General features: G+C 49.6%; 1 protein-coding gene across 4 annotated transcripts in view; it reads left to right on the plus strand.

Annotated features, from left to right (window-relative positions):
* LOC112236162 (platelet-derived growth factor subunit A-like) overlaps positions 1–2,223 on the plus strand; it is a 40,528-nt gene extending 38,305 nt beyond the window's left edge. For all 4 annotated transcript variants that reach the window (XR_006082876.1, XR_006082874.1, XR_006082875.1 and 1 more), the window contains one exon: positions 1–2,223. This exon is cut by the window's left edge and continues 231 nt beyond it. The gene's annotated coding sequence lies outside the window, so the exon portion shown is untranslated.
* Positions 2,224–11,841: the final 9,618 nt, after the last annotated feature.

The raw sequence follows: 11,841 nt of genomic DNA on the forward strand, positions 1-11,841 counted from the left end.
CAAGCGCAGCAGAACCAACCAATCGAACAATGACGCGGATGAGGATGGTGAAGCCGATAAAGAGCTGGGCAGAAAAGAGAGGAGGAGGAGGACAAGATGGGTTGTCCGTTTGTTGAGTAAACAGGACAATTTGACGATCACAGAGAGAGATCCAGGATGGATCATTGGATTAAGCCTCAATGGGGGATCTGTCTACTGGATCCTAAAAGGACACAGAGAGGGACAATCAGAGGACTCTTCGGGACGTGTGGAGGCTTGCATGTTCCTAGCCGTTGGCTGAAGTGACACTTGCCTGGACAGTCAATGACTGACAGAGAGAAAGAGAGAGAGGGAAAGAGATGTTGAGAGAAGTTGTAGAGAGGTGTAGAAGGTACTGGTCGTGTTGCTTGTTGTTCCAGAACTCTCTGTACACTGTAGTGGAACTTGTGAACATTCTGGAACTCATAGAATGGTCGCCCATTTTGTCTATTTTGGATAAAGTGTTGGGAAAAGTGTTTGGAGTCATCAGGACCTGTTGTTCCAAGATGTCTTCTCTGCTTCTCTCTCCTGGGTTCCCCTGTCTGCTCCTATTGGGATTGTGCCAGTCACCATATACACTACAGAATGATTCAGAAAGGAAGATTCATTCATTGCTACTAATAAACTATTTATACGTGTGAACATTTTCCTCTCTCTCTCTCTCCCTCCAAGACATTATGTTTTCTGTGACATGTAAGATTCATGTTCTGTCTGATCTTCTGGTAGTGAATCTTCATGTCCACATGTTGTTTGTAGTTGTTCATGTAGTTGTTACTCATGTTCAATGTTGCCTTATTATGTGCCAGTATATTATCTGAACAGTCTCAAGTCTAGTTGTATGGGCTGGAAATGTAAGGACGCGTGAGAAGGAGGAGATGGGAGGACAGAGTCTGTACAAGTACAGGAAGATGCTTTATTTTTGTTAAAAATATATATTATGCTTACTTATATTCAAGCAGGAAGTATGTTTGTTATTTCTTTGTTTGTTGTGGTTGAATGCTTTTATTTAAACCATGGAAACGACGCAGGACTGGGGGTGGTGAAGTGTATCAGGCCCCAGCAATGCACCCTGTTTGGTGGTGTAGGGTAGGCTTACATCAGCAGTGCTGTACTGTATTATCTAGAGAGATGGATAGAGCTAACCTGGTCCCAGATCTGTTTGTGTTGTCCTGCAAACACATATAGTCATTGGCAAGGCAGCACAAATCAATCTGAGATCAGGTTAGTGGAGAGCTGGCTGAGGAAGACTCTGTCTGGGGCATCGTTGGACTGTCTCTTTAACCCAGTTATCTAGCCAAAAGTTACACCCAGTAACCAGAGCGTCATTATACACAACAGAACGTTCAGCATGTGTGTGTGTAACCACTTTTAACCCACATCACACTCCTTTGATAAGATGGTCCTCAATCCGCCCCACCAGCACACAAGCTGTTCTTAACGAGTACAAAGTCCATCTTGAATGAGAGAGTTTGTGAACAATTCAACATGAATGGTTCCCTAGTTAATCAAGCAGCAGTCTTCCATTGACACGTTAACAACGATGAAGACTGTTCCACTGTTGATGAGTGAAAGATTAAAAAAGAAGATACCACTGTTTATGGAGAGATTGACACCAAATCTCTAACAACACCCTATTTCCCGTACGGTGAAGTGCACTACTTTAGACCAGAGCCACTGGCCAAAAGTAGTGCGCTACACAGGGAATAGGTTGTCGTTTGGCACACACTGAATCAATAGAAAGACCTGGGCACTTTTCCAAAATGTCTCAGAGTAGGACTGCTGTTCATCTTATACATTATGATCTAAACAGCTAAACTGATCCAAGATCAGCACTTTATGAAGTCCTGGGTGAGAGGCATGTTGAGAGAAAATAGATGACTGAAGAAGCAACAACACTGTATCTGCAGCTGCTTTGTGTTGTGGTAACAACATGTTCAACTGCACTATACAGACTTCCAAGGTGATTCCATTGGTGCTGTCTGTATAAAGGAAATCAGAAGAAGTTTCACCACCATTTTGCAATGCATTCATTTATTCATTCATTGTCGATAGACCAGGGACCATTGCTTACAGTAACTAAAGAAACTACAACAACACAAGCTTATACCATTTTTTATTTGGGCCTCTATTGGATAAAAACAGCAATGATTATAATTTATATATTTATGTTTTCAATAATAAATACATTCTGCTTATCAAACTGTACACAGAATGTTGGGTCCTGTTTTTGGTCCGAGTTGGTACAGTCTGATATGTGCCACGTCTCTTTCTCAGTTGCTGTATAAGTCAGTCCTTCCCTTGCTGAAGGAACTGACCAGGTGAACAGGTGAAAAGCCTACTCACTGGGCACAGACTTCAATTTAACATGTACAGTGGGGCAAAAAAGTATTTAGTCAGCCACCAATTGTGCAAGTTCTCCCACTTAAAAAAATGAGAGAGGCCTGTAATTTTCATCATAGGTACACTTCAACTATGACAGACAAAATGAGAAAAAAAATCCAGAAAATCACATTGTAGGATTTTTTATGAATTTATTTGCAAATTATGGTGGAAAATAATTGCACAATTGGTGGCTGACTAAATACTTTTTTGCCCCACTGTATTTCACATTGGTTCAATGTAACTTCATTGAAATGACATGAACACAATGTTGATTCAACCAGTGTGTGCTCAGTGGGTAATTATATACTGTATATATCTTTTTTCATTTAACCTTTATTTAACTAGGCAACTCAGTTGAGAACAAATTCTTATTTACAATGACGGCCTACACCGGCCAAACCCGAATGACACTGGGGCAATTGTGCGCCGCCCTATGGGACTCTCAATCACGGCCGGTTGTAATACAGCCTGGATTTGAACCAGGGTGTCTGTAGTGATGCCTCAAGCACTGAGATGCAGACCGGTGCACCACTCGGGAGCCCCATGATGATGATGAGTTTCTACCATATTGTCTTCACCTTCCAAGTCAGTGCAGATGAAGGGGAGACGAGGACAGATCAGTGCAATGAAAGACAGGAGGAGAGGATGGAAGGTTAGACAACGGAGAAAGAGCTGTTGTTGAGGCGAGCAGTTGATGAGGCGACCCATCTGAATCCTCATGTCCTGAGTCCATCTGCATCATGTCCTGTACTCCATCTGCATTCACATGTCCTCCAGTCCATCTGCATCCTCATGTCCTCTAGTCCATCTGCATCCTCATGTCCTCTAGTCCATCTGCATCCTCATGTCCTCTAGTCCACCTGTGTCCTCATGTCCTCTAGTCCATCTGCATCCGCATGTCCTCTAGTCCATCTGCATCCTCATGTCCTCCAGTCCATCTGCATCCTCATGTCCTATAGTCCATCTGCATCCTCATTTCCTCTAGTCCAGCTGCATCCTCATGTCCTCTAGTCCATCTGCATCCTCATGTCCTGTAGTCCATCTGCATCCTCATGTCCTCTAGTCCAGCTGCATCCTCATGTCCTCTAGTCTAGCTGCATCCTCATGTCCTCTAGTCCAGCTACATCCTCATGTCCTCTAGTACAGCTGCATCCTCATGTCCTGAAGTCCATCTGCATCCTCATGTCCTCCAGTCCATCTGCATCCTCATGTCCTCCAGTCCATCTGCATCCTAATGTCCTCCAGTCCATCTGCATCCTCATGGCCTCTAGTCCAGCTGCATTCTCATGTCCTATAGTCCATCTGCATCTTCGTGTCCTCTAGTCCATCTGCATCCTCATGTCCTCTAGTCCATCTGCATCCTCCTGTCCTGTAGTCCATCTAGAAGCCGGAGGGTGTGGAGTTGACAGGCAGAAGGCGTGTGGAGTGGATAGGCAGGAGTCATGTGGAGGAAATGTGAGCTTTCCTGGGGCCAGTGGAGCGAGCTGTGACTGGCCTCGCCTCCAGGATCCTCCAGAGCCAGGAGGAGACTTTATTACTCTCTCCCTGAGATGCTCACCCTAATCCTGGGTTTAGAGGACATGAAAGGGTCGCCTACCCACCACTTCCCCAGATACACCCCCCGTTTAACCCTGAGAGGAGAGAGAAAGAAGAGAACATGAAAGGGCAGATCAGAGGAGGGACACCATCAAGGAAAGATCAACAGAGGGACATATCAAAGAAAGACAAGAACATGAGAATGTTATTTTTTTATAGTTTTTCATCTGACATGCTCTGGGTGTAGAGGGGTTCATTCAACAAGGGAGTGAGGGATGGAGGGAGTGTGGATGGAGGGATGGATGGAGTGAGGGATGGAGGGATGGATGGAGGAAGTGAGGGAGTGAGGGATGGAGGGATGGATGGAGTGAGGGAGTGAGGGATGGATGGAGGGAGGGAGTGAGGAATGAATGGAGGGAGGGAAAGAGGGAAAAGGGAGGAGGGGAGGTGGAAGGAGAGGTATACTATATATACAAAAGTATGTGGACACCCCTTCAAATTAGTTGATTCGGCTATTTCAGCCACACCCGTTGCTGACGTGTATAAAATCGAGCACACCACCATGCAATCTCCATAGACAAACATTGACAGTAGAATGGCCTTAGCCGCGAAGTGGTAGACCACACAAGCTCACAGAACAGGACCGCCGAGTGCTGAAGCACATAGCGCATAAAAATCCTCTGTTCTGGTTGCAACACTCACTACCGAGTTCCAAACTGCCTCTAGAAGTAATGTCAGCACAAGAACTGTTCGTCGGGAGCTTCATGAAATGGGTTTCCATGGCCGAGCAGTCGCATACAAACCTAAGATCACCATGTGCAATGCCAAGCGTCAGCTGGAATGGTGTAAACCTCGCCGCCATTGGACTCTGGAGCAGTGGAAACGCGTTCACGCTTCACCATCTGGCAGTCCAATGGATGAATCTATGTTTCACAGATGCCAGGAGAACACTACCTGCCCCAATACATAGTGCCAACTGTAAACTTTGGTGGAGGATAAATAATGGTCTGGGGGTGTTTTTCATGGTTTGGGCTTGGCCCCTTAGTTCCAGTGAAGGGAAATCTTAATGCTACAGGATACACTGACATTCTAGATGATTCTGTTTCCAACTTTGTTGCAATAGTTTTGGAAAGCCCGTTCCTGTTCAGCATGACAATGCCGCTGTGCACAAAGCGAGGTCCATACAGAAATGGTTTGTGGAGATCGGTGTGGAAGAACTTGACTGGCCTGCACAGAGCCCTGACCTCAACCCCAGTGAACACGTTTGGGATTAATTGGAACGCTGACTGCGAGCCAGGCCTAATCGCCCAACATCAGAGCCTGACCTCACTAATGCTCTTGTGGCTGAATGGAAGCAAGTCCCCGCAGCAATGTTCCAACATCTAGTGGAAAGACTTCCCAGAAGACTGGAGGCTGTTATAGCAGGAAAGGGGGGACAAACTCCATGGAATGTTCGACGAACTGGTGTCCATATACTTTACGTGATGTGGTGTATCAATAGTTCAAGAAGCAGGAGAGAAATGTGCCAGAGGGAGAGAGAAAAAAGACACACACACACACACACACACACACACACACACACAATGGGAGATACAGGAGAAAGGCCTAAAGTGGACTCAGGATGTTGGTGCATGGTGCAGTATCTGGAGGGATGGAACCAGACTGGAGAGGACCACTAAGTGGACATGGTTTCATAAACAATGCCAGAATGGGTCTGGGAGCTGACAAGGTGTGAAGAGGAGTGCTGATGGGTGTGTGTGTATGTGTGTGCTTGTCACTGTGTGTATATATGTGTGCGTGTTTGTGTGTCTCTGTGTGTTTGTGTGTGTATGGGTTTTTGTGGTGATCAACAATACCAAGGAGGTCTCCCTCCCGATGTGAACACGGACCGTTGGAATGTCTGCCTCTTGTGGAACGCAAGCTGTCATCTGACTGGCCGACAATGGATGGGTCAGGGTTCATGGGTCAGAGGTCAGGGGAGGGGGAGGGGTTGAGACAAAGTGGAAGTTGTTGAATGCATTGTAAATAATTTGTTATCCCTTCTCCCTCTCTCTCTCTCTCCCCTCTAGCTCCCCCTTCTCTCTTTCTCTCTCTCTCTCTCTCTCTCTCCCTCTCTCTCTCTCTCCCCTCTAGCTCCCCCTTCTCCCTCTCTCTCTCTCTCCCCTCTAGCTCCCCCTTCTCCCTCTCTCTCTCTCTCCCCTCTAGCTCCCCCTTCTCTCTTTCTCTCTCTCTCTCTCTCTCTCCCCTCTAGCTCCCCCTTCTCCCTCTCTCTCTCTCCCCTCTAGCTCCCCCTTCTCTCTCCTCTCTCTCTCTCTCTCCCCCCTCTAGCTCCCCCTTCTCTCTCTCTCTCTCTCTCTCTCTCTCTCTCTCTCTCTCTCTCCTCTCTCTCTCTCTCCCCTCTAGCTCCCCCTTCTCCCTCTCTCTCTCTCCCCTCTAGCTCCCCCTTCTCTCTTTCTCTCTCTCTCTCTCTCTCTCTCTCTCTCTCTCTCTCCCCTCTAGCTCCCCCTTCTCTCTTTCTCTCTCTCTCTCTCTCTCTCTCTCTCTCCCTCTCTCTCTCTCTCCCCTCTAGCTCCCCCTTCTCTCTTTCTCTCTCTCTCTCTCTCCCTCTCTCTCTCTCCCTCTAGCTCCCCCTTCTCCCTCTCTCTCTCTCTCCCCTCTAGCTCCCCCTTCTCTCTTTGTCTCTCTCTCTCTCTCTCTCTCTCTCTCTCTCTCTCTCTCTCTCTCTCTCTCTCTCTCTCTCTCTCTCTCTCTCTCTCTCTATCTCCACCTTCTCTCTTTCTCTGAGTTCGGTAGAATGCAGCCTTGCCTCTCTTTCAAAGACCTACATTGATTGACGCACTGGGCATTGTTGTAAGATGTCCCTCTTGCTCATGGCCTGTATTCAAAAAGTACTGTATCTCAGAGTAGGAGTGCTGATCTAGGATCAGGTACCCTGCTGACCATATAATCTTACTCATTATGATCTTTAAGGCGAACCTCACCATTCCTACTTTGAGGTTTTTGTGAATACAGACCCTTGTATCACAGTTGACCAGTATGGTCTTATATAGCGATATGATAATTGTTTGACTGATATCAAGGCCGTATTCATAAATTGTATCACAGTAGGAGTGCTGATCTAGGATCATATGGACACGGGGGACCTGGTTCTAGATCAGCACTCCGACTCTGAGAGACTTGATGCAGAAGGTCCCTGACGGATGGAAATAAAGAGTCATGAGGTTTAGATGCTCACTGGTGGCAGCGGTGGGATTTGACTGACAACCACAGTTAGACCCCTCTAGTTGGCCTTGACAATTTCCTTCCCCAAATTACGGACCCTATAACTAACCTCCCTTTCCCTCCATCCCTTCATCCATCCATCCCCCGCTCTCTCTTTCTTTTTACGTTGTTCAAACCTGCGGCCTCTGGTTTTGAGGAAACACAGGCAGAGGTTCCTCTGTGAAGATGGCGGTGGCCAGTTTGTCGGGGCCACGGACATGAATGTGCGTCTTTGTCCTCCCACCCCCCTTACTACCCTCCTGCCTCCCTCCCAGCCCCCTCATGCTGACATGCTCGGTCTCTTTCGGGGGGCCCACCGAAATGACCCTGCTAATTATGTATTTAAGGTATTTGGCTCCTGTGAAAACAGCTTTGGGTAGAGCAGTGTGTGTGTGTCTGTGTCTGTGTGTGTGTGTGTGTGTGTGTGTTGTCCCTGCCTCACAGCTATCATTACAGTTCAGTGTTTATGTATACAGTGGATTAGAGTGACCCTGCCTGATTGGGGACTGAGGGGTAGGGTAGAGGGGTGTAGAGAGGGGGGTAGAGGGAGGTGAGAGAGGGATAGAGGGAGTAGAGCGGGGTAGAGGGGGTAGAGAGGGGTAGAGGGAGGTTAAAGTGGGAGAGAGGGAGGTTAGAGGGAGATAGAGGGAGTAGAGAGGGGTAGAGAGGGGTAGAGGGAGGTAGAGAGGGGTAGAGGGAGGTTAGAGGGGGATAGAGGGAGTAGAGGGAGGTAGAGAGGGGTAGAGGGAGGTTAGAGGGGGATAGAGGGAGGTTAGAGAGGGATAGAGGGAGTAGAGGGAGGTAGAGAGGGTTAGAGGGGGATAGAGGGAGGTTAGAGGGGGATAGAGGGAGTAGAGCAGGGTAGAGAGGGGTAGAGGGAGGTTAGAGGGGGATAGAGGGAGTAGAGCAGGGTAGAGAGGGGTAGAGGGAGGTTAGAGGGGGATAGAGGGAGTAGAGCAGGGTAGAGAGGGGTAGAGGGAGGTTAGAGGGGGATAGAGGGGTAGAGGGGGTAGAGGGAGGTTAGAGGTGGATAAAGGGAGTAGAGGGGATTAGACAGGGGTAGAGGGAGGTAAAGAGGTTTGGAGGGAGGTTAGATGGGGTTAGAGGGTGAGTAGATGGGGTAGATGGAGATAGAGAGGGATAGAGGGGTAGAGGGAGGTTAGAGGGGGATAGAGGGGTAGATGAGGGTAGAGGGAGGTTAGAGGGAGTAGAGGGAGGTTAGAGGGGGTAGTGAGGGACAGAGGGAGGTTAGAGGGAGTAGTGGGAGGTAGAGGGAGGTAGAGAGGGATAGAGGGGGTAGAGGGGGTTAGAGGGAGTAGAGGGAGTACAAGGAGGTAGAGAGGGGTAAAGGGAGGTAGAGAGGGGTAGATGGGGATAGACGGAGAAGAGGGGGTAGAAGGAGATTAGCGGGGGATACAGAGAGTAGAGGGGGTAGAGGGCGAGTAGATGGGGGTAGAGGGGGGTAGAGAGGGGTAGAGGGAGGTTAGAGGGGGAGAGAGGGAGGTTAGAGGGGGATAGAGGGAGTAGAGAGGGGTAGAGAGGGGTAGAGGGAGGTAGAGAGGGGTAGAGGGAGGTTAGAGGGGGATAGAGGGAGTAGAGGGAGGTAGAGAGGGGTAGAGGGAGGTAGAGAGGGGTAGAGGGAGGTTAGAGGGGGATAGAGGGAGTAGAGCAGGGTAGAGAGGGGTAGAGGGAGGTTAGAGGGGGATAGAGGGGTAGAGGGTGGTAGAGGGAGGTTAGAGGGGTAGATGGGGATAGACGGAGAAGAGGGGGTAGAGGGAAGTTAGCGGGGGATACAGAGAGTAGAGGGGGTAGAGGGCGAGTAGATGGGGGTAGAGGGGGATAGAGGGATAGAGGGAGTAGAGGGAGGTTAGAGGGAGTAGAGGGAGGTTAGAGGGGGTAGTGAGGGACAGAGGGAGGTTAGAGGGAGTAGTGGGAGGTAGAGAGGGGTAGAGGGGGTAGAGGGGGGGTTAGAGGGAGTAGAGGGAGTAGAAGGAGGTAGAGAGGGGTAGAGGGAGGTAGAGAGGGGTAGATGGGGATAGACGGAGAAGAGGGGGTAGAGGGAAGTTAGCGGTGGATAGAGAGAGTAGAGGGGGTAGAGGGCGAGTAGATGGGGATAGAGGGATAGAGGGAGTAGAGGGAGGTTAGAGGGAGTAGAGGGAGGTTAGAGGGGGTAGTGAGGGACAGAGGGAGGTTAGAGGGAGTAGAAGGAGGTAGAGAGGAATAGAGGGGGTAGAGGGGGTTAGAGGGAGTAGAGGGAGGTAGAGAGGAGTAGAGAAGGGTAGAGGGGGATAGATGGAGAAGAGGGGGTAGAGGGAGGTTAGCGGGGGATACAGAGAGTAGAGGGGGTAGAGTGCGAGTAGATGGGGTAGAGGGAGATAGACGGAGAAGAGGGGGTAGAGGGAGGTTAGAGGGGGATACAGAGAGTAGAGGGGGTAGAGGGCTAGTAGATGGGGGTAGAGGGAGGTAGAGAGAGGTAGAGCGGGGTAGAGGGCGGTAGAGGGGGATAGAGGGATAGAGGGCGTAGAGGAGGGGCAGAGGGAGGGTAGAGGGGAGTAGTGTTAGGGTAGTGGTGTACCCATGTGTGTGAGGGAGGCCATGGCTTTGGTTGCACCTCTGCAGAGTTGTCCCTCTGAAACCAAAACTCCAGAACATGGGGTTTTTCATATCCCATTTCACTGGCAACGGTTTATTAACAGCAGAGAGAGGTCCCCCCCACACACACACGCACGCACCTAACCCTAAATCTAACCATAACCCTAATCTTAACTCTAACTCTAAGCCTAACCTTAACCCCTAACCCTAATACTGTACCTAACGCTAACTACTAACTCTAACTCTAAACTTAACCATAACCTCTAACCCTAAGCTTAATTCTGAAGACTTATGGTACCCACAAAGATAGTTAAACAAGACCATACACATACACACACACACTACTACTACTCTTTAATCATACTGATCATTCCTTCCACACTGCAGAACAGTCAGCTTCCAACCCCAACCTCATGCAGCCCCCTGCCCCACACCCAGTTTAAACTAAACCCCTGTCAGTCAGTCTCCTGTCACCTGCCATGGTGTCTGGCCCATCCTGTCCTCACTTAGGCAGCTCCAGAGGAGGGCCTGATGAAACCGGATCTGTCCTGATTCCCCCGGGGGGCGATTGTAGCTGCTGATAAACGTCAGATGGGAACCAGCCTGTTCCTCTTCAATGGGACACGCTGACACAAGGGATGTTAGCCCCTCTCCTCACAGTCACACTCCAGAACCCACACTCAGCACGACCTACCACCACTCACTGGGTGTGTGTTTGTGAGTGTTTGTGTGTGTGAGAGTGTTTGTGTGTGTGAGAGTGTTTGTGTGTGTGAGAGTGTTTGTGTGTGTGAGAGAGATATATAGAGAAAGAGAAAGAGAGAGAGACATGGATTGGAACTGTCTCTTAAAGCAGTCATACTTCACCACTCTCACTCTTAGTACTACTGACAATGAGTGTGTGTGTGTGTGTGTGTGTGTGTGTGTGTGTGTGTGTGTGTGTGTGTGTGTGTGTGTGTGTGTGTGTGTGTGTGTGTGTGTGTGTGTGTGTAAGTGAGTGAGTGAGTGTATTTGTGCGTGTGCGCTCGCTTGTGTGTGTGTGTGCTCTTATATGTGCGTGTGTGTGTGTGTGTGTGTGTGTGTGTGTGTGTGTGTGTGCCTGCATGAGCAGGTTTGTGTGTGTATCCGAGAATGTTGAGGCAGACCGGAAATCCCCCTGAGTGATACGTAAATGGTTCCTTCTTTTCTCTCTCTTCTCTTTCTTCCCTTTCTCTCCATCTGAAGTCAGCACTTACTGCCTGACTGGGGTACATGGCAGGCCAAGCATGAAGATGGAAGACTTGGTCAAAGGGATGGAGGGAGGGAGGGAGGTTAAGAGGTAGAGAGGGAGAAAGAAAGGGATGGATGGAGGGAGGGAGGGAGGTAGGGAGGGAGGGAGGTTAAGAGGTAGAGAGGGAGAAAGAAAGGGATGGATGGAGGGAGGGAGGGAGGGAGGTTAAGAGGTAGAGAGGGAGAAAGAAAGGGATGGATGGAGGGAGGGAGGGAGGAGGTTAAGAGGTAGAGAGGGAGAAAGAAAGGGATGGATGGAGGGAGGGAGGGAGGTAGGGAGGGAGGGAGGTTAAGAGGTAGAGAGGGAGAAAGAAAGGGATGGAGGGAGGGAGGTTAAGAGGTAGAGAGGGAGAAAGAAAGGGAGGGGGTGATGGAGGTAGGGAGGGAGGTTAAGAGGTAGAGAGGGAGAAAGAAAGGGATGGATGGAGGGAGGTAGGGAGGGAGGGAGGTTAAGAGGTAGAGAGGGGAGAAAGAAAGGGATGGATGGAGGGAGGGAGGGAGGTTAAGAGGTAGAGAGGGAGAAAGAAAGGGATGGAGGGAGGGAGGGAGGGAGGGAGGGAGGGAGGGACGGAGGGAGGGAGGGAGGAGGTTAAGAGGTAGAGAGGGAGAAAGAAAGGGAGGGAGGGAGGGAGGGAGGTTAAGAGGTAGAGAGGGAGAAAGAAAGGGATGGAGGGAGGGAGGGAGGGAGGGAGGGAGGTTAAGAGGTAGAGAGGGAGAAAGAAAGGGATGGATGGAGGGAGGTAGGGGAGGGAGGTTAAGAGGTAGAGAGGGAGAAAGAAAGGGATG

This window comes from Oncorhynchus tshawytscha, unplaced genomic scaffold, assembly GCF_018296145.1.
Source record: "Oncorhynchus tshawytscha isolate Ot180627B unplaced genomic scaffold, Otsh_v2.0 Un_scaffold_2590_pilon_pilon, whole genome shotgun sequence".
NCBI classification, from domain to species: domain Eukaryota; kingdom Metazoa; phylum Chordata; class Actinopteri; order Salmoniformes; family Salmonidae; genus Oncorhynchus; species Oncorhynchus tshawytscha.